Raw genomic sequence first — 22,602 nt, 5'->3', positions numbered from 1 at the left:
TGTGGAGCAGCGAAACGGTAGGTAAGACGACAAAAATCCTATGGGGTGATCCAAATTGTGAGAATAGGAGGCTATTACTGAAAGGAACTAAGATGGAGGTCAGTATAATTTTCGGTAACAGACAACGGCACTTAGGTGGGGACACAATACCAGACATTTTTGCTAATTCAGCAGCCATATGTTTGCTGAAACAGCAATAATGTTTGCTTTCCTAGTTTTAGCAGACAAAAACTGCTGTTTTAGCTAACTTTTTTCTTGTTTTAAATAACAAATTTGGTTGAGTGTAGCTCACATATCAATCGAACTACTGATTCGAGCTCTTGAGACCCAGAAAGCGGCAATATTTGCGCGAACTCCTCAGAGTGAACAAGCAACCAGCTTTGGACCATATTAGACTCAAGGTATTTGCGAGTAGGGTAAATCTAGTAAAAAAGAGATTATAATTCTTTTAATAATGGGTCTATCACTCTCATCTTCTACTTAGGTAAAGTAATTTAGAGCATAAAAAACTTTAAAAATCGAAATTCTACATAGTTTTCTATGTTCCAAAACGTATCTTTACCTCTTCCAATATTTTTCTTCAAAATTTATTTTAATCTCTTATTCGTTTCTTCCCCAACGCTGGCATTTATTAAGCAATATTCATAATTACGAAATTCATATTTATGCGTTAGTATAAGTGTGTGACAAACGTAAGGCATGTGAGTTCTTTTTTATGATAACCTTGGAAAATTAAGTGACCAACTATCACATAATAGTAGTAGTTCATTATGAAAAATGGAAAATGTGTGCCAGTTTGTACACCCAATTACGCATAGGCCATATACCTCTAAAACATATTGTATGATAGTTGCGATTGTAGGTCAGCAAAGTCAATTACGAAGATTGGGTGGCTTAATCTCACAAAGTAGTAAGTCATATAAAATTGTATATAGGTAATCGTATGTATGTTTTTTTTTGTAAAACTTGTTATATGTAGAACTTATCTCGATATCTAGTTCTAGTTAGACTTTAATTTGGATACCTATTGAAATATCAAATAGAATCGTGCAAGATTTTCCTAAGATAGGACAAGAAATTTGCCTTTCCACATCCTTAAAAGGCCATATAGGATAAAAGATTATGTGAGAGTTATATCGAAACCTCTGCCAATTTTGATGACACATACTGGGACATCAAATAGAACATCTCAGGCCCTATATTGTAGAGATGTGGCCAATATTGTGGCTTTTACTGCCTTAAAGGTCCATATCGGATAAAATAAATACATTGGAACTATATCTAAATCAGGACCGATTTGAATAAAATTTTGCGCACGCATTGGAACGTCAAATAAAATGTCTCATGCAAAATCTGACGCAAATTGTGGCTTTTACAGGCTAAAGTCTATTGCGGATGAAAGATATATCGGGGACCAATATCTAAATTTAAACCGAATTTTATGAAATTTAACACACGTATTAAGACGTCAACTAAAACACCTCGGACTACACCTTGCTAAGATCGGACTAAAAAAGTGGCTTCTACAGTCTTAAAAGACCATATCGGACAAAAGATATATATGGGAGCTATATCTTAACCCCGATTTATATGAAATTTTGCACTCGCATTGGGACTCTAAATAGAACAACTCACGCTAAATTTTGTAGAAATCGAGCCAAAATTGTGCATACTACTGCCTTTAAAGCTAAAATCAGACGAAAGATATATATGGGAGCTATATCTAAATCTGAACCGATTTTTATGAAATTTTGCATACACATGAAAATGCCAAATAAAGCACCCCGTGCACCAAAATTGTGGCTGCTATAGCCATAAAAGTCCATATCGGATGAAAGTTATATATGAGAGCTATATCAAAATCTGGACCGATTTTGGCCAAATTTTGCACACATATGAGGACGTTGAATAAAACATCCAATGTTAAAGTTTGTAAATATCAGACCAAAATTGTGGTTTCTACAGCTTTAAAAGCCATATCGGATGAAAGATATATATGGAAGCTATATCTAAATCTGAACCGATTTTTATGAAATTTCTCCCACATATGAAGACGTAAAATAAAGCACCTCATGCCAAATTTTGTAAAGATCGGACCAAAATTGTGGCTTCTACAGCTTTTAAAGGCCATATCGTATGAAAAATATATATGGGAGCTATATATAAATCTGAACCGATTTCGTTGAAAATCAATAGCGTTCGTCCTTGGGTCAAAAAAGAGACTTGTGCAAAATTTCATGACAATCGAACAATAAATGCGACCTATAACTTGATCACAAGAATACATGGACAGACGGACATACCTAAATCGGATCAGGAAGTGATTCTAAGCCGATCGATAAACTTATATAGATCTTCTCCTTCTAAGTGTTGCAACCAAATGCAGAAAGTTAAAATACCCTGTACCACAGTAGTGGTGTAGGGTATAATGAGAGCTGAGGTGTTAATTAGATAATGTGCAAAGTTTCAAGACCCTAGGTACACCAAACAGCATTTGTTGCCTCCACAGCCAATTTACTAAAAAAAAAATGCTGATTTGGCAGCCACCTTTGCCGAAAATTGTATTTTGGCAATTTTTGTTAACCTTTTTGGGCAGTATTTATGTTTTGCTTTGAACGACACTTTTATCTGCAAGAGAAAAAAAGTTTGCATATTCTCTTCTTTTTTTCTTTCAATTTTTTTAATTAAAATTTTGATTTTTGTTTTTTTTTTTTAATGAAGATTTAACAACCCGAACAAATTTTTTAAAGGCAAAAGTGACTAATATAAGGGGCCTGCCTGAGCCGTTAACACCGCAACTCTGCTCTAACTATTCAAAATTTCAAAGAGTTATCTCTAGCCGTTCTCAAACGGCAGATTATATTTTACTCCCATCACATTCTGCAGCGTTGGTATATATGTACGCTTTGATTTTGACACGGCCCACTGACGCTTGGCCCAAACTTTCGATATCAGATTCTTACTCTACTATCCACTTGGACTGTTTGTGGCGTCGCACATACATACATTCGTTGGACAAAAATAGTGAGAGTTAACATAGAGCTCTAAAATGTTGTTCAGATGTATATTTGAGTGTAATATAGAAAAAGTGATGTATGGTTCAAATCAGTTTATAGCCTGATATAGCTCCCATATTGTCTATCTCTCCGAATTTGGCTTCTTGAGCTCCTGGAGGACGCAATTTTGGCTGAAATTTTGCATAATGACCTCTGTTACGAGCACTGTTATATAACCTGATATAACTCCCATATAAATCGATCTCCCAATTTAAAATCTTGAGCCACCAGAGGGTAGAATTATTATCCAATTTGGCTGAAATTTAATGACTTCTGCTATAACTCTCAAGAACTCTACCAAGGTCCAAATCGGTAAATAACCTGATATAGCTGCCATATAAAATAATCTCTTGATTTGAGTTCTTAAGAAGGCGTTTACTTAAACGTACGACTTTATCCCTGAATTGTGTTTTACTTTTCACCGATTTCCGGCGTTTATGTTAAGTTTTGGTGTATTAAGGGGACCAAAGAAGAATTTTTCGGCACATTTTGTAGAATATTTTGATATTCTAAATTCCATTTTAAGTGAGTTTTTAGACCCCTTTCTAAAAAAGCCAAAAAAAGGTGAGTTTTCAATATAACACAATATACACAAATGGGGCGAGTATGGGCAGCTGAAGTTTTGCTTTTTTGATTCAGGACACTGCTCTGAAGAGCACTGAAAAAGACTTAGGGCGGCCCAAGTCGCCTCTTTTTAGATCCACTCTACTGAAAATTTCAATGTTGTCAGTTGTTGCTTTGTTTTTGCCTCTTATTTAAAACTAACGGTACTAACCATATGTTCATTGCTGTGACACCATTCGCAGAGTAGTCGAGCTTGAGTAATGCGGTATTTATATCATAGAGGCGTTTTCGCAACAAATACGTTATAAGTACAACATACCAATGTATCACACCAAATAAGGCCGATGAGTTATTCTAACGAAATGACGACACGCGTCCTATAGTGGTTGTTGTGTGTGGTGATCCCCGGCTTTCCTTTTCCAATACAAAAAAAAATTTCCGATCATTGAACTCGTCTCGAAAAAGAAACAAACGAAAATTGTAAAATTAAAATGATCTTCGCCATAATAGGCAAAAAAATTTAAAATAAAAATTCGGTAGAGCCCGGCCGGGATTTGAGCCTGGGCACGCGGAGCAACCGTTGCCGCTGTATAGCGTTCGAAGCCATCAATACAACTTCCAAAAGATGCACAGAATCATGTGTATGCCATGGGAGTGGTGTAATTGTGTAGACAAAAAATCTGCCATTACACGCATTGAGAATGGAACAGGTAGAAGACAGGGTTGTTGAGCGTGGGTAATGTGGTATTTATAGCGTTTTCGCCTCTATGGCCGATGAGTTATTCTAACCAAATGACGAAAACGAAACGTTGGTGTGTGTGTCAGTCAAAAAAAAAAAAACATTTTGCTTACATAAACAAAAACTTAATTTTTTGGGAAAATATATGTAGCATTCATTTGTTAAAAAATCTTCATATGAAAACACCGAGTATTTAAGCGGGACCTGAAATATAAACGTTTTTTATAATTATTATTTGAAGTATTTTTTAGAAGATTTGTAAAAACTTGCATAATAATTTTCATTTTTGATTTTTGCATTTTTTTTACCGGGGCAACACTGTGCGTCGCTACCTAGGCACTTCTTATTCAACTAGCAAAAACATAACTTTAATTTAACTCACACATTGTCCAAATCTCCACTAAAAGGTGTTTTTGTCCTCTTCCAAATTTGTAAGACAGTTTATTGAGTTAACATAGTTTTTGTATTAAGCTAAAAATGGCATTTAGTCTATTATTCCCAAAGCCCATGTATTGAGCATATAAAAGTGTGCTCAAATGCAGCCACAAATTTATCTTTGTTCCCTTTTGACACTAAGAATGTGACCAACAAAAACACTCCCGCATACCATGCCCCATTGCCAATACCGTTGCAATACATAATTTATAAAGGCCAGCCTATGCAATTCATGCAAGCGCACCCATCACCACTATAGCACACTTGTGCACACAGTTCTCACGCAAAGTGAATGCATTTTGAAATGCTCAATTGAGCAAACAACAAACAAATTCAAAGAAGATAACATTAAAAAAAAGAGCAAATATACATATGCATTCATATGTACATATTTATATATGTAAGTATGTAAGTCCATTCTCATTCCAATGAGTTATGGAAAATATAAAAAAAAAACAAGTAAAAGCGTGCTAAATTCGGCCGGGCCGAATCTTATATACCCTCCACCATGGATCGCATTTGTCGAGTTCTTTTCCCGGCATCTCTTCTTAGGCAAAAAAAAAAGGAAAAAAGAAAAGATTTGCTCTGCTATTAGAGTTATATGTTGGAGATCTGTGTAAAATGTCAGCCAATTCGAATAAGAATTGCGCCCTTTGGGGCTCAAGAAGTAAAATAGAGAGATCGATTTATATGGGGGCTGTATCAGGCTATAGGCCGATTCAGACCATAATAAACACGTATGTTGATGGTCATGAGAGGATGCGTCATACTAAATTCCAGCCAAATCGGATAGGAATTGCGTCCTCTAGAAGCTCAAGAAGTCAAGAACCCAGGTCCGCTTATAGAACAGCTATATCAGGTTATGGACCGATTTGAACCATTCTCGGCACAGTTGTTGATAACAAAATACTTTGTGCAAACTTTCGTTGAAATCGGATAGGAATTGGGCCTTCTAGTGGCTCAAGAAGTCAAGATTCAAGATCGGTTTATATGGTAGCTATATCAGGTTATTGACCGATTTGAACCCAACTTAGTTGTTGGAAGTTATAGCGAAACACGGCGTGTAAAATTTCATTCCAATCAGATAAGAATTGCACCCTCTAGAGGCTCAAGAAGTCAAGACCCAAGATCGGTTCATATGGCAGCTATATCAGGTTATCATCGGTTTTGAACCATACTTGGCACAGTTATTGGATATCATAACAAAACACGTCGTGCAAAATTTCATTCCAATCGTATAAGAATTGCGCCCTCTAGAGGCTCAAGAAGTCAAGACCCCAGATCGGTTAATAAGGCAGCTATATTAGGTTTGGACCGATTTGAAACATACTTGGCACAGTTTTGGATATCATAACAAAACACGTCGTGCAAAATTTCATTCTAATCGGATAAGAATTGCGCCCTCTAGAGGCTCAAGAAGTCAATACCTAAGATCGGTTTATATGGCAGCTATATCAAAACATGGACCGATATGGCCCATTTACAATCCCAAACGACCTACACTAATAAGAGGTATTTGTGCAAAATTTCAAGCGGCTAGCTTTACTCCTTCGAAAGTTTGCGTGCTTTAGACAGACAGACGGACGGACGGACAGACGGACGGACATGGCTAGATCGACACAAAATGTCACGACGATCAAGAATATATATACTTTATGGGGTCTCAGACGAATATTTCGAGTAGTTACAAACAGAATGACAAAACTAGTATACCCCCATCCTATGGTGGAGAGTATAAAAACAATTGTTTGCATTGCAGGTGAATTGAGTAAATTCGTAAACAAATACAATTCTCTTCATTGTTCTGGTATGCAGTAAGGAGATAACAACTATTGTCTATGGCTTAATTTAAAGGTTTATCGCCTTATACATATGTTTAATTGATCTTCAGACATTGATTAACTACACCAGGAAACACATAAATAAAACAGTTGTTAGCAGTTGTTTATTTGATGGAATGTCAAGTATGCATTGCCGGATGAAAAGTGTGAGTTACAGGTCCTAAATTATTTAAGTTGACTTCATGGGACCGAAGATCTGCAATTCAGAACAGTGGGTTGTTTGGATCCCTCAATGTCAAAATATCATCCTTAACTTTACTTTAATTGGCTATAACAGAACATTTGTCCCATTAAACGAACGTAGAATAGCGTTCTATAATCTCTGACACCAAGTTTCGAGGTGTCTCTCACCACTTGACGAAAAGCATTGACCACTTATTTTTATCTAAATATGCTGGAAAACAAGTAAAAAGGGGTTAAGTTCGGCCGGGTCGCACTTTGGATACCTACCACCTCGGGTATATATGTAAACCACCTTTTGTCAAAAGCCGGGAAAATCCATACCTTATGCCTCATAGTAGCTATATCGCAATATGTTACGATTTGGACCAAATACTAATAAGTATAAGTCATTGTACAATTGTGTTTAACAAAATATTGGTCTTTTTGGCAGCTATATCAAATTTTAACCGATCCGAACCATATATGACACTGATATCGAAAAGCCTAACATACGTCATTGTGTCGAATTTCAGTGAAATCGGATTACAAATGCGCCTTTTTTGGGGACAAGGCTTTAAATCGAGATATTGGTCTATATGGCAGCTTTATACAAATCTGGACCGATTTGGGCTAAGTTGCAAAAAAATGTCGAAGAGCCTAACACAACTCACTGTCCCAAATTTCGGAGAAATCGACAATAAATGTCTTTTATGGCTCCAAAACCTTAAATCGAGAGATCGGTCTATAGGGAGGCTATATCCAAATCTGGACCGATTTGGGCTAAATAGCAGAAAAATGTCGAAGGGCCAAATACCAATCAGTGTCCCGAATTTCGGCGACATTGGACAATAAATGCACCTTTAATGGACTCAAAACCTTAAATCGAGAGATCGGGCTGAACCGATTTGGGCCAAATTGAGGAAGGATATCGAAGGTCCTAACACAACTCACTGTTCCAAATTTCGGCGACATTGGACAATAGCACCTTTTGTGGGCCCAAAGCCTTAAATCGAGATATCGGTCTACATGACAGCTATATCCAAATCTGGACTGTCTCAAATTTTGGCAAAATCGGACATTAAATGCACCTTGGGCGCAAGACCTTAAATCAAGAGATCCTTTAAATCGACATCGGTATGGCAGCTATATCCAAATCTAGACCGATCTAGGCCAAATTAAAGAAAGATGTCGAGTGACTTAACACAACACACTGTCCCAAATTTCAGCAAAATCAGATAATCAATGTAGCTTTGATTGGTCTAAGACACTAAATCTGCGGATCGGTCTATATGACAGCTATATTCAAATCTGGACAGATCTCAGCTAAATTGAAGAAGGATGTCGAAGGGTCTGCCACAGCTCACTGTCCCAAATTTCAGAAAAATCGGATAATAAATGTGGCTTTTATGGGCCTAAGACCCTAAATCAGCGGATCGGTCTATATGGGGGCTATATCAAGTTATAGCCCGATATAGCCCATCTTCGAACTTAACCTGCTTATGAAATCTGTGCAAAGTTTCAGCTCAATATCTTTATTTTTATAGACTGTAGCGTGATTTCAATTGACAGACGGACGGACATGGCTAGATCGTCTTAGATTTTTACGCTGATCAAGAATATATATACTATATAGGGTCGGAAATGGGCATTTCGAAGTGTTGCAAACGGAATGACAAAATCAATATACTCCCATCCTTCGGTGGTGGGTATAAAAAGGAATTCATTGGATGCCAAGTCGGCGGATGACCCATCAATTCAACGTTTTGGCCGGTCAACAACGCTATGGTTTGAGACGATGTGTGGAAGGTCGCCCTATCATGGTGAACAATGATTTGTCTTCTCTTGTTCGTTTTTCGAATTTCTCCCAAGGATTCAGGAAATCAAATTGTGATGTACCACCCGGAATTGGCGAAACAGACGCCACATGACCAGTTTTACAAAAGAAACGGACGACCATTTGCTTCGAAATGCTTCTTCCACGAACAACTTTCGTTTGGCTCAACTTCGAGGACCCACACGGTCGATTGTTGTTTTGATTCGTGCTCATACGCATAGATCCACGATTCGCCACCTGTGACTATCTTAAAAACGTATTTTGAAGCTCCGACTTTATGTTTTTTCAAAATTTCTTCGAACTCGAGCCTTTTTTGTGCGATTATCAAACTGTGCGGAATCCAACAAGAACAAGATGTTCATGTATGCTGCTGGAAGAAATGCCAAAGGATACCTCTATCTCACGGTATGTCACATGACGATCTTGCATTATAAGTTCACACACGGCATCAATGTTCTCTGGTAAAACGGCCGTTTTTGGCGACCTTCACGGAAATTGATTTTCAGCGAGCCTCGGTAACGACTGAGTTCATTTTGAGAAATTTAAGTTCATTAATGCACTCTTGTCGTGATAATCTACATCAAAAGTGTAGCACGAAAATGTTCACAAGTTAATTTCATTTTTTGTTTAATTCATTTTTTTAAGTCATCAAGCTCGATTATCCTAGAGATGTCTAACTTTCCAATGGAAAAGTATAATTGCACCTGGCAGCACTTGGTGTTGCCTGGGCCAGAAACTTATAAAGCAGCCCTCGTACAAGTCGTATTTATTACCCGATTAAGCTAAAATTGCGAACAGTGAGTTGTTTAAAGCACCTCGACATTCTTGCTCAATGCAGAAAAAAGAGTGGACCCTATTTGGATATAGCTGTCATATAGACTGTCATACAGACCCATAAATAGGCGCACTTTTTACCATATACTTTGCGATTAATTGAATCGGCTGAACCAGGCTGTATCATTCCTATAAAACTCCGGGAATTACATGGCACGACCTACATGCCGTGGGCACGAAGAGAGAACAGGGCAGTATGTATCCCCAAAGGCGGGAAATATAAACCACAGCACGACAATGATCCACCAGTGTGTCATTGTGTTTACTCAAAACATTGAAGAAAGAATCGGCCTGAAGGTGAAACAGGGGCTGATGCTGGTGAAATTGAGTAAAGCATGCCTCAAGGGAGGCCACCGTGGCTCAAAGGTTAGCATATCCACCTACTACGCCGAACACCTGAGAGAGGGACTGATGTCGATGAAATTGAATAGAGCATACCTCAAGGGTGGCCATCGTGGCAAAGAGGTTAGCATATCCACCTACTACGCCGAACACCTGGGTTGAAATCCCGGCATGAACATCAGAAAAAATTTTCAGCGGTGGTTATCCCCTTACTAATGCTTCATTTGTGAGGTATCCTGCCATATTAACCCTTCTCTATCATACCGATCACGCCGTTCGGATAAAAAAGGATGCCCCTTATAATTAAGCTTAAACTTTAATCGGACTGAACTCATTGATAGATGAGAAGTATCCCCCGTTCCTGAGTGGAATGTTCATGAAAAATTTAGTAGTAATACCTCAAGGGCTGGGAGGTAAAGACAGCCCTCCATGAAGTGGTTCGAGAGATAGAGACTGAGGAAAGTACTTCATGGCAGCCTTCCTAAATAACGAGGAGGTTTCAATAATGACGAATGCTATGCGGCAGGATTATCAATGTATACATGGAGATATTTGGTCCGGCGACTATCGACGCTATCACCTCGTTTTTGAAATAACACTCAGGAAGAACATTCAGGAAGGTCTGTGATAAGGAGAACGCCTCAGGGCGGAGTATTTTCGCCAATTTTCTACTTGCTGGTCATAGACGAATACCTATTAGATCACAACGAAAATGGTCCGAATTACGGAAGATGTCATTTCTTTCGACTATCCGCAAGATCATGGAAATTTCACTGAGGAGACTTTCAAGATGGGCGAACCCAAGGAAGACAGAGATAAAAATGTCGAATTTTAGACTCCCGTCTTTGAACGGAAACACTCAATAAGGCCGTATCATAAACTACACTTAAAAAGAAATACAAAGAAAAAAAGGGGAAAAGCGCTGTGCCTTTGCTGCTGCAGGAGAATATCCAGTAGATATTGGTTGGTTAAGACGAAGATGATTTCTTTGACGTACACAGCCATTGTGTGGCTACTGCTGACATGTAAGCCACTGGTATGATAGAAGGCAGTGATTAGAAAGATTCGTATTACGTCTACACCACAGGCAGGATTGGAAGCATTGCTGTATTTGTAACCTATTTAGACATGTATATTCGGAACTGCCCCACCATGGTTGCGCCTAGGGTAAGAAAGTTCGGCATGCTGGAGAAGGAGGAGTACGGCAAAAGTTCCTTTGAAGGCACTGTGGACTTACTACTAAGGAAGGTTTCGAACTACCTGGCACCGAAACCGATTCCAGATAATATATTCTGTGGGCGATAAGAAACCGATTAGACCCACACATCGCTAAAGGCTTCATGATGGAGTCAGAGATGGGTTTAGGGGGCTAACAATAACCGCAAGTGATGTCCTGTGAGGTACTTTTCGCCCTTGAAACTCTGATTTTATGCAGATAGAACGGCGGTGTTCAAAGCCTTGGATTGGAGGAACGTGAGGTGAAAGTGTGCGGAGGAATTTTTAAAATGCCTCGATAAAATCCAGACTCATGACATATCTGACTGAACCTTATTTTACCTCTTCATTGCCTTTTATCGCCTATGAATCTGATCTGGGGACTTAGATTTTTCTATTTTCTCACTTATACTTCCTTATCTCTAGAGTTTTTTGCCAAACCGGCCACCGGATCAACTGTACTTCATGGTGGGCTACCTTTTGAAACAATACCTATATAAAGCTGTAAACAACTTATACGGCAAATGAACAAAATAGCAATCTGTGCAAAACTTCAACTCAATGTCCTTAAAGGCTGTAGCGCAATAACCACAGCCTGACTGACAGACTCGTGGATAACGCTCGCCTTTGTAGGTTTGAAAATCTTTAGTTCGACATTTTCTCTAGACTAAATTAATAATTTTGACACGCGCTTATTCAATCCATCTATTGTACGAGTACATCACATAATAGCATAATCGAAAATGTTCCATGACTACCTATTCAAAATCAAATTTGTTACACCAGCTGTACTCGATACTCAACGGAAACGGTGCGATGTCACCTTTTTGCAAATTACAACTTATCATGAATCGCAAATCTGTATTAATAAGGGTTGCAAACATTTTCCTTGCCGCACCACCTTTTGCAAGCATTCATGGTTGAATCACTTAACGTACATATTTCTTTAGAATTCCACATGAAATGTGTAAAAGGTTGCACAAGCTACTCTTATGCGCATGCGTGCGTGTCTCCCGCACACAACAGAAAGTCACGAAAGAAATTAAAATTAGCGTGAGAGAAAAAAGAAAGAGAGGGCAAGATGAGAAAAACGTGATTATAACTCAGCTGGAAGTAGACCTTAAAACAATAGAGAGGAAATACCCGCACCATACACAAAGCGAAGTAGATTTAGAACAATGAAAACATTCTTTAGGTTTGCTCCGGTCTGTCCTCAATGGCAGGGTAAATTGCAACTGCTGTTACGCAAAGGTGGAAACGACCACATTCAAGAGGAGAAGGAGTTGGTAGATACTTCAGCACTCATAATGTCCACGTTGCCAACGTTATAATTAAATTTTTAATTACCCTCTTTAAGGGCATCCGTTTGTCTGTACAGTCAAAACAACCTACCATCTTAAAGAGAGTAACCAAGCGAACAGATAAACTTCTTCTGCTTGCATTGACGCAGACAAGGGTATTATTAAATTAAGCCATTATTGATGGCATCATTTAGAGGCTATAAATTAGGTATTGAGACCGAGATTAGTGTTAAAATCGACAACAAACAGCCAAGCCACGCCACTCCAATGGAAGCCGTTGGCCATATAGAAGCCAAAGTAACACTTCAACCCATAACAAATTCCAAATACCAAAAAAAGACTAAAAACTCAATTCCCAGGCGCAATCAGCAGGTTTTTTTTTATAAGGAAAACGTAAAGGAAGGAGACAAATCTTCGATTGAACTGTAAACACACTTTATCCCATCTTAGCTTCCATCGATAGCGATCATTTTACACGCGGCTAAATGATAGCCAGAAAAAAAGGTAACCTCACACACCTACACACGCTGGCACTTTACAATCAAATGCTTGGGAGAGTTGCAAGAAATGCGTAGGCTGTGTTGCCTTTGTCCGTCCATCCATTTCAGAGGTCGTTGGTTCAGGTTGTCTGGCATATCCCTCAAAACTGAGAAACAGTCATGGTCAAAAACATAAATGATGTTCATGTGGGTATGTATGTGTGTTGTATTTTCTTTTCTTACGAGGTCGGTTTATTAAGTAGAGAATAATGCAAATGGATGAACCTATAATCGCGTAATAAGGGTGGGTTGGGTAGTTCCGGATGGAACTAGTTCATTGTAACTTATCCAAGTAAGGAACTGCTGGAACTAGTTGTATCTCTTTCTTTCTAATAGTTCCATAGTTCCTCTTTATTGCATGAACGCTATTCTCTTTCTCCCTTTTGTTAGTTTGTAGACCATCTGATTGACATGTTAACAAGTAAATAAAAGCGTCAACTTTTGCAATAGGCAACAACTGTGTACGTTGTGATTTAGGTGAATGGAAAATAAATTATTTGTGGCAACCACATTAAATGAATGTGGGGCACAAATAAATAAACGTGGTGGCATCCACATATTATTTGTTTTATTGTAAACAAATCTAAATTCTTCAATTCGTGTTTTTTCAGCATCGGGACTTACAAATTGTTTATAACAAAGCACAAAAAAATTAATTTTAAATTTAATTACTTAGACAGTCTGAACGTTTTTATCTATATGTACAAATAATAACCCTTATTTTAAGGCTCAAAACAAAATTCAAATTTTTTTTGTTTTGTAAGAAGGAAAAAAGGGCATCGCAAATGAAAAAGGAACTAGTTCCTTTTGTGGAACGGAACGAAAAGGAGCGATCACTAAAAGGAAATAAAATGCCCACCTCTTGTTGGGAACGCCACATTCTCTTGAATCCGTGATAAACGAAGTTCTTTAGGATCTCAACAAGGTTGGTGTGAGATCGCATAAGTGGACGATGTCGATCTGAGTCAAATTTAATTTAATTAATTAATTTTTAATTAAAAATTGCAAAAATTTCAATTAATTTAATGTAATTAATTGCTTGAGAAATGGACACCAATTAACTCTGCTTTAATGCTGTTTGCTTTATTGTATGTTGTTTCGCAATTATTTAATAGGCGTTTTCGCTGCGAATGAAGTCAGTACTAGGCTTTTGGGGAAATTTACAATATATCTCGGTCAGTAGAAACACAATTTTTGAAGCACCGTTGCATTTTTGGTACTTTTATCAAGAAATTTGTCGTGAAATCGGATTTATGCGAGGTTTAAAAATAAATCTTGGAATCGGAAGATTTATTTTTGAATGGTAAAACCATAAAACTTATTTTAGTGATCAGTATAAACGTACTTTAAACCCCATTCCCACCTCGTTTTTGTGAAAGAGAAAAAAACTTGTAGAAACATTTAACATTTACCACTATTGCAACATGAATGCGGGTGTGTATCTTGAGAGTGCCATCAAATATTGTTGTTCATACTCGTACATGGTAGGTACTATGTACATGTTCTGCTCTCTTTCTCCACCAAAACCTCAAACTCATGTGCGCATTTAATTAAAACTCAATTCAGACATTATTTGTGATCGTACTATTTGCTCAAAGATCGCAGAAGAAGAAAAAACCAAAAACGTGCCACACCATAAACCGGTAAAACGACCAACAGGCCACATACCACAGCATTCTACCGACAATGGCAAAGTACCATCGACAGAAGACGTCATGCTTGATGCAAGGTAGGTAGATATGCTACACCGAAACCAACTTTAATGAAGAATGAAGCAATGGAACCCAATATCCATTGAACGTCACACATGAAGCGAGAGAGAGAGAGAAAGAGAGCAGTTACCGGTTATGGTTATTTGTGGCGCAAAATGTATATGTATGTCGAAAGAAAACTCTAAAATTTTATGGCAAGGAGTGTGTGGGGCCAACTCCTTACTTGTTCACGCATGCAAGACAACAGTTTTACTGCACATATCGCATACCAAGCCAATCAATTGAAACTTTGACTAGTTTGTAAGTCAGTATTGGCTTTCTGATGTTTTATTACTTTTACATACCTTAAGAGTTTGAACTGCACTGCAATGTCCATCGTAAGCAATCGACATTCGCGGTGGAGATATGGAGAGCTTGCTGAAATAATCTCAATACCAAAATGCAAATAATTCGTTAAAAGTCAGAATTGGTACTGCATAATAAATATCTTCAAGCTATTTTGTCGGTAAGGGTTGGTACTCTATTCCGTTTTTGACGTAAACATCTGTCATAATCCATATAAAAAATTGTAATGAAAAATGTGTGAACAATTAAAATGCTCTCTTTAGGCTAATGACATGAAAATAGCAATTAGACACAATTAATCCTAGAGTAATATATTGGCAGGATTGTGTTGATGCAGAATATTTGCCGTAAATATGTTTAACCCATTTCGGCCCGCTACCCGATCCCGTTGGAATTTTTTCTTGATTTTTAGAATATCACCTCTTATTGACCTTATTAGAAAATTTAAAAAAAATCTTTGAGTTATCTCAATTGGTTTCCGAGATATGGCGTGGATAGTTTTCTACCCCTTGGACTGTTGCATATACATAATATGCGTAAAACTAATAATAACAATAAAACAAATTCAGTAGAGAGGTTATCAAGATAGAACACACCTTTTGCAGTATTGCGCTACAGACAATTTATCAAATTGAAGTGATAACACAATTGTAATATTTTATTCAAAACATGCCCTTTTGGGGAGTTTATTGTTTATGAGGGGGTGGTGGGAGCTCGGCTGTTTGTAGGGGAGTGGTTGATAGTAAATCACAGAAATCTTTCTAAATATTTACAAAGTATAAACCAGTACTTTTTACTGTGTCTAGTTCGCGATAAAATCTCAGTTTTAGTTCAGGGTTTATTAATTAAGATATTTTGTTGAAGTTTTTACGGGGTCCTCTGTCTCTGCTTAAGATTATAAAAAGGAGAGATTCATTCAACAAACACCTATGGTAAGTGTATACATCAAGGGATAAGAGCCAATAAGTTATTTCGGTACTTCATACCTTGAAAAGAACTGTGTTCTGTGGACTGTGGATGATGGAAAATGTGAACTTGTTTCAATGGATATTGAAGAAGCATTCAATAACTTGTATGCCACTGTATGCGCCGAAAAAAACTGAATTTAGAGAATATATTTGGGAATCTGAATATGTTTCCAGTATTGATCTCACCTTAGTTAAAATAAACGTCTCACTTCAAGCACCAGCAATTAATTTCAGATTTGCAAAGCCATTGAAAATCTGAAATTTCTATAAGTTGATAGAATTTTCTCTATTGAGGAGGCTATGATTGTTAAAGGTTGCTCGTTTAATTTGGTGCCTCTATGTCGGAGGATCAAAATGGTTATTTTAAGGGATGACTTGTTGGGCTGTGAAAGGGTATAGTTTTAAAATTTAAAAGCCGCCATAATGTGATCACCCTAAATGTGGTTTCTGATTTGGATTAATTAGTGGAGAGATCGACGCTAATGAATCCAAATCAGCTGTTTTTCCTCAATAAAATCAGCTGAGTCCCGAGACAACTTTTGAAGTTTTGGAAATACACTTTATTTCCGTTGTAGTTGTTGATTTGTTGCGTCGATCTCTCCGCTTATTTATATCCAATTCAACTTTTATCCCTCAATAAAATCTGCGGATTTCAAGGAATAGGCGAACGAGTCCCAATACAACTTGACTAGTTGTGGAAGAACACTCTATTTCCGTCCCAAGCCAGTTCAGAAAAAATAACTGGGAGCGTGGATAATATTTTGTCTATATGTATGAATAAGAAATTTATTTATAATTTGAGCTTTAAGTTCGTCGGTCGAATCTTATATAACTTCTGCCTTGGGTGGCAAGGTTTCGAGAAACTTAAAGCCCTGAAAAACGCCATGGCTTCAAATTCCTCGAGACCCGCTTTAACTTCTTTTAACCTTACCTCAACTTTTATATGCCAATTTTATGAACCAAGTATTGCTTCTCTTTATGATCGCACTAACGCCGTTAGTCATGTGTATGGAGGGATAACGACTATAGGCCATTCAATGGAATGCTGAGGAATTGGCAGCACAGATATACCATTCTTCTATGCACTATCTTAGCCTTCAATTTCCAATATATAAGATCCACAAAAGAGGGATGAATTAGATTGATGGATTTCCTGAAGAATTTTTTGCCGTATACAAAACTTATCACAAGGCACAAAAACGAAAACAGCAGGGAAAAATAGTGAGACCGGAACGAGAAGGCTGATAAATCTGCACAGATGAAATGAGTGGATGAGTGTTACAAGAACTTAACCATTTCCAAATCCCTTTCATATGCGAGTTAATTTCGCTGACTGGTGATTTCGTTGTCGAATGCAGAGTGAACTCATTCTGAGACACTATAAGATCAAATCACTGACGCTCACGTGACTAAGTTGGACTGTAAACTGGACGAGAAGCATGATGTGCCTATGATGCTCGATATGATAAGGCAGCGATTGGTCCTATGGACCCGAACGAGCTACCTCACCTATATGAGTCTGGCTATAACAGAAAAATCTACTACAATCATAGAAAAAAGTCTGCGGAAAATAGGAAACACTGTCTGCTGATTCTTAGTAGTTAATCTTGCTATTACAGCAGTAGTTCTGCTATTACCGCGGGATTTCTGCTATTACCGCTGTAGTTCTGTAATTTCAGAACAGCAGGCTTGATGCTGAAAAGTATGGAGTGTGCTGAAAAAGACTCCTGCTTAATTTATGATAGGTTTGTCGCAGTGACTGCATACGGTTTTTTTCATATAATAACGATATAAGCATAATGAACTATAAAGCCAGTACACTGATAGAAAAATTACGGTACTTTATCAATACCGCCTGGTATTATTTTGGTTACCTCATTAGCAAAGATTTTTAATACCAATTGTATTATTTCAATACCGGACAAAGTAGGCTATTAAGAATTGACGGCGTCAATTTGTATTCTTCTAAACACGTCAGAAGTGTTGTTGAGCTTTGTACTTAAAATAGTGATGCCATTATGAAAATTTTGTAAAAACCTGCTCAAATACTCGAAAGTGGTGAACATGGAAATAGCACAAGTTCTAAGGACATTCGATATAAAAACATGATTATCTCTTGTGTGGAAAAACTATGCTGTGTTGGTGCATTCACATGAAAACCACTTCTGGGAATCAATGGATATGGAATCAATTAAAGAATTGAGGTTGGTCACGGTGTAACATTACTTTTTACTTTCATAAGTAATTGAAATAAAATTAGAAAAATTAGAAATAGAATTAAAAATGTTATTTTCAACGGTCTGGTACTGAAACCAATAACAGATTGGTATTAAAATCAATACCAGTTCGATAATAAGGCTAGACCAAACGGTACTAATCATTTTATGCTCATCCATACCATCCGGTATTGTTTTTGTACCATACGGTATTGCTTTACTATCAACACCGTATGGTACTCAACTTTTTTTGGTTTGGTATCAACTTTTCTCTGGGTATATCTACGACAGAGTTGGCATTAGCAGAGAAAAAAAATTGACGAAAGACTTTTCGCCGCAGTAATGCCTGCTTTCCCTTTTTCGCAAACAAAAACTGCTGTTCTAGCAAACCTTATTTTTCTGCTATGAATAACAAATGTCGTTGAGTGTAGGTCCCGCCAATATTCCTATTGTTGAAAAGCTTCATTCAATTTACACCTCTTGATGAGCATTCAATTAACATCAGCTGACCAATTACTTAACTACCTTCAAAATCCCCATATGTTTTACAAGGTTTTGCATTGGCATTCGCAGAGCAACAAAACTGACGCGAAACTTTTCGTCACCTTCATACCAATGGCTATATGTACAAGGATCTGTTGATCAGCTAATTTCCTTTCAACAGCAATAATGTTTACTTTCCCTTTTTCGGCAAACAAAACTGTTATTTTAACAAACATTTTTCCTGTTATGAATAACAAATTTCGTTGAGTGTAGGTCTCCACAATACGCCTATTGAAGAGCATTCAAATAACATCAGCTGACCAAGTACTAAACTACCTTCAGAATCCCCCTATGTTTTACAAGGTTATGTTTGGTTTTGTAATCCTTGCAATAGCGATTCGACTTTGCTGCATAAAACTTAAAATTCCCCGCCATATTCTAAATAGCACGAAGTTTCAGGACGCCGGCCTATAATTCAATTTCCTGCTTTAAAAGTTGATATACGAGTTGGTGATAGTGATAAACACATTTCCTAAGAACTCATATTTTGATTACAGAAAACATTAGCCTGTGGCAACACTGCACAATGTGAGAATACATGTGATGGAGGAATGTTTGCAAAACCCAAACAAGTGTGCGTGCGGGAGATAAAATACAACAACAACAGCAATAGAGAATGGACCGGTTTGCCGGCATTTGACAATCACTAACTACTTTGTATAGCATAAAATTAAAGCATTAGCATTTCGCCCAATAAAACCAGACGAAAGTCTTTGAATGCAAAACATTAATATTTGAATGATATACCTTAAAAATTGTGTGCGTTATTTCAAAAGACAACGAAGGCATACACAAACAAAATGTCACTCAAGATCAAATTTTGTTTTGTGTGTGGGTTACAAAAAAAGATATCTCAAATGAAAACAGAGGAAGAAAGCAGATAATGTAGTGTTTTTTTATGAGTCAAATAACAAAACAGAGCCAAGATGGATGAATAAATAAAATGATAAGATTGTTGAGTAGACGACGGGGTGAGGAAGATGTTTTGATTTGTTCTAAAAAAATGACTATTCATCCACGAACCATGACAAAACAAAAATCAATAACTAAAGAATAGAAACTCCTAGAGATACCTCAAAAAGAAGTCAATGGTGTCAGTGGCCTTCTTTTTGAAATGTCATTAATATGCATTCGATTTTTGTTGCTAAGAATAGAGAAAAGCAGGGGGAAGTTTATTGACTTGAGTTTGGGTCTTCATACCTGTTTACTGCCCCACAAATGATTTGGGTTTCTTATTCGATATTCCAGATATAGGTAAATTGGAGCTGCCTATTCACTTATGAAGGTATCTCACTGATTCTAGGTTGGTTTTATATATCGCGCGATTCCTATTTCACTTTTACCAGTGAGAACAAGAACAACAATACTTCTTACAGAGCAACAACAATACTCTTGTTTCAGATGTAATTTTTTGCACCGATGCACTTTAATTCACTCATTTACTCATTTTGTTGTTGCAATTTTTTCTAACTTTAATTTCTTTTTTGCAGCAATCACATTTTAATTTTAGCCATAGGTACACAGAGAATATTGTTTTGTCTCATTTTAATTTTCATTTTCCTTTATTTATTTAATTTCCACTTTATTTTTTTACTTTAACATCTCATTAATTAACACATGTTTTGAATCATTTAAACTCTCCCGTGCTCTTTCTATTCGTTCACACACATACAAGTCGAATTCAATTTTTTTGCATAATCCACTACGTTAAATTAATTAACCATCTACCTCTTATTAATTTGTTATTGTTAGTGTTATTATCATTTTAATTCCCATTAAAATGTTAACACTTGTTGGCAAACGTGCTGCTAAACTACGCTAAACCAAGCACTAAGCCACTCACACACACACACACAAGGTATACAACAGCAACAACTTCAAGCCGCCTAAATAATTCACCTTTGTTGTTACTTTTTAATGGCTATTTTCAAACTTTTTTCGTGTTGGCGTGTGACTTGTCTTCTTTCCGAGGTTTGCCTGTCACTCTCTATTGCCTTACCGTCGCCGCACGCATTCGTTTGTTCGTTACCTTTCTCCCGTTAACACGTCACGACTTGGTTGACCGACCATTGAACAATGTTTTGTAAAAAGGTTCTACATATTCGATGTGGAGAGCCAGCCCACCAGCCAACGAGATATTGTGTACAGACAAACCTCTTTCACCAGACACAACTATTATCTTCAGAAGAGCTCTAAATAAAGAGGGAAGGCTCTCGCACTCTCTCTTTTTTCAGACACTATATGAGAGAATGCATTTGCTGGCTGTTTGAAATGCAGGTATATGTGAATGTGTAGTCGCCCAAAGTTGATCTTAAAGTGCAGCACTCAAAAAATTATGATGTTCTCTTTGTGTGCAATCTTAAGTTAGTTGCAGTTGCAAGTTGAATATTCAATATATGTAGCTATATACGTTCGCGTACTACAAAGGTGTAGTGCAAACATTCAGCAAAACGGTTAAAGTAATACGGCCCAATTAGCAGTGGCCTCTTAATAAATCAAAATCATAGAATTTGTGCCGATATTATATTTTGAAAAACTTTAGTTTTACAGAAAATGTTTGAATTTGATTTAATATAAAGAAATACTTAATGGAATAGGTACACAACTTTCACGGAAGGCCATTCAATTTTTGCTGATTTTGTTCAAAAAAAACAAATTTATTTTAAAATCACATTTTAAAGAACTTTAGTTTTTAGAACAAGTGTTATTTTACTTTACTTCGTATTCTATTATATTTAAAATGCCCTTTGTTTTTTGCCTGTTCCATTCTTCTTCTAATGTTGACTTTTGTTGATTATTGGTTGAATTATGTTTATTGAGCATACTTATAGGCGCAAGTAATAAACTACTTTGAAGTTTCAATTCAAATGGTTGCAATTAATCATGTACCAATTTTTAACATTTTATTTTTTATTTAGTGCATTATCAGGATGCACTTCTAAGGCGAGGTCATGCGAACAGCTGAGTAAAATTTTTTATGTTTGTTTTGATTTTGCAGTAAATCTAAATGTCAAAGTCTTGATAACACAGCTGTGATTTTATTCTAAAATCTTAAAAAGATGTTTTATTTCATCTGATATTATACACATAAGCAACAAAGCAGTGTTATAACGATGAAAACACATATTTGAAGAAGATGAGTTGTAAAACCAAGTTTATTTCTAAAACCACTTTGTCACTTTAATTTACGGTATTTGTCACTCCAGATATTTTCGTTGTAGATTTTTTTTGTTGTGCTAATTGTACCATGGGAAAATACTAAACTAAATCAACTGGACCAAGATGGTGGCAGTTGCCCAACAACAAAATATTGAGTGCACTATCTGTCAAAATCAGTAATTAGTGCAACTCTGGTTTTGTGTATGCTATTAGTTCGCGCCATCTTTCGTTGTTTGTGTGTGTAATAGTTCTTAACTATAATACACACCCAACCAAAAATCGTTGACAGATAGTGCACTTCGAGAGAAAAAAATTTACTTAGCTTAGATCTACCTCATCTAAGTGTACCTTGCACTCAACAACATATGACATGAAAATCGATTATTCATGGGCTGAAGTGACGGGATACCGGAAAAAAATCGATTATTCCATATTATTGATTACTGTGCATTCCATTACAGTTAATATGACTGTATTTCATTGTGATAATGTATTTAATTGGAATTTAGTTAAAGATAATTCAAGTAAATGACTAACTAGCTGAATAATCTATAATAGGTCAGTTCGCGTACTTTTCCAGTAAAAATTTGCAAGCAAAAGTACCCGAACGACTTCCGGTGAAAATTTGCAGAAAAATTGCTGATTTTTGTTTTGGTTGGATTTTTTAATTTGCTTGCTTAGGAAAACAATTGTTTTAATATAAAAAATGCTGGCGATACTTGTGAGGTATTTTCCTTAAAGGTCAATTTATTGACCAGAGAGTGACAAGGTTAGTAGGAGATTCGTCGTATCCGTGA

General features: G+C 36.8%; 1 protein-coding gene across 2 annotated transcripts in view; it reads right to left on the bottom strand.

Annotated features, from left to right (window-relative positions):
* LOC106082699 (protein gone early) overlaps positions 1–20,736 on the bottom strand; it is a 154,734-nt gene extending 133,998 nt beyond the window's left edge. The window contains exons 1-2 of one of the 2 annotated variants that reach the window (XM_013245369.2): positions 20,646–20,683; positions 19,847–20,348 (exon numbers count right to left, since the gene is read on the bottom strand). The gene's annotated coding sequence lies outside the window, so the exon portion shown is untranslated. Of the gene's footprint in view, positions 1–19,846 lie in introns of both variants that reach the window. The other variant, XM_013245370.2, reaches the window with a different exon arrangement.
* Between the last annotated feature and the right edge of the window lie 1,866 nt (positions 20,737–22,602).

The sequence above is a fragment of the Stomoxys calcitrans genome, chromosome 4 (genome assembly GCF_963082655.1).
Source record: "Stomoxys calcitrans chromosome 4, idStoCalc2.1, whole genome shotgun sequence".
NCBI classification, from domain to species: domain Eukaryota; kingdom Metazoa; phylum Arthropoda; class Insecta; order Diptera; family Muscidae; genus Stomoxys; species Stomoxys calcitrans.
Note: the sequence above shows the minus strand (reverse complement) of the source record. Positions and strands in the feature narration are given on the sequence as shown.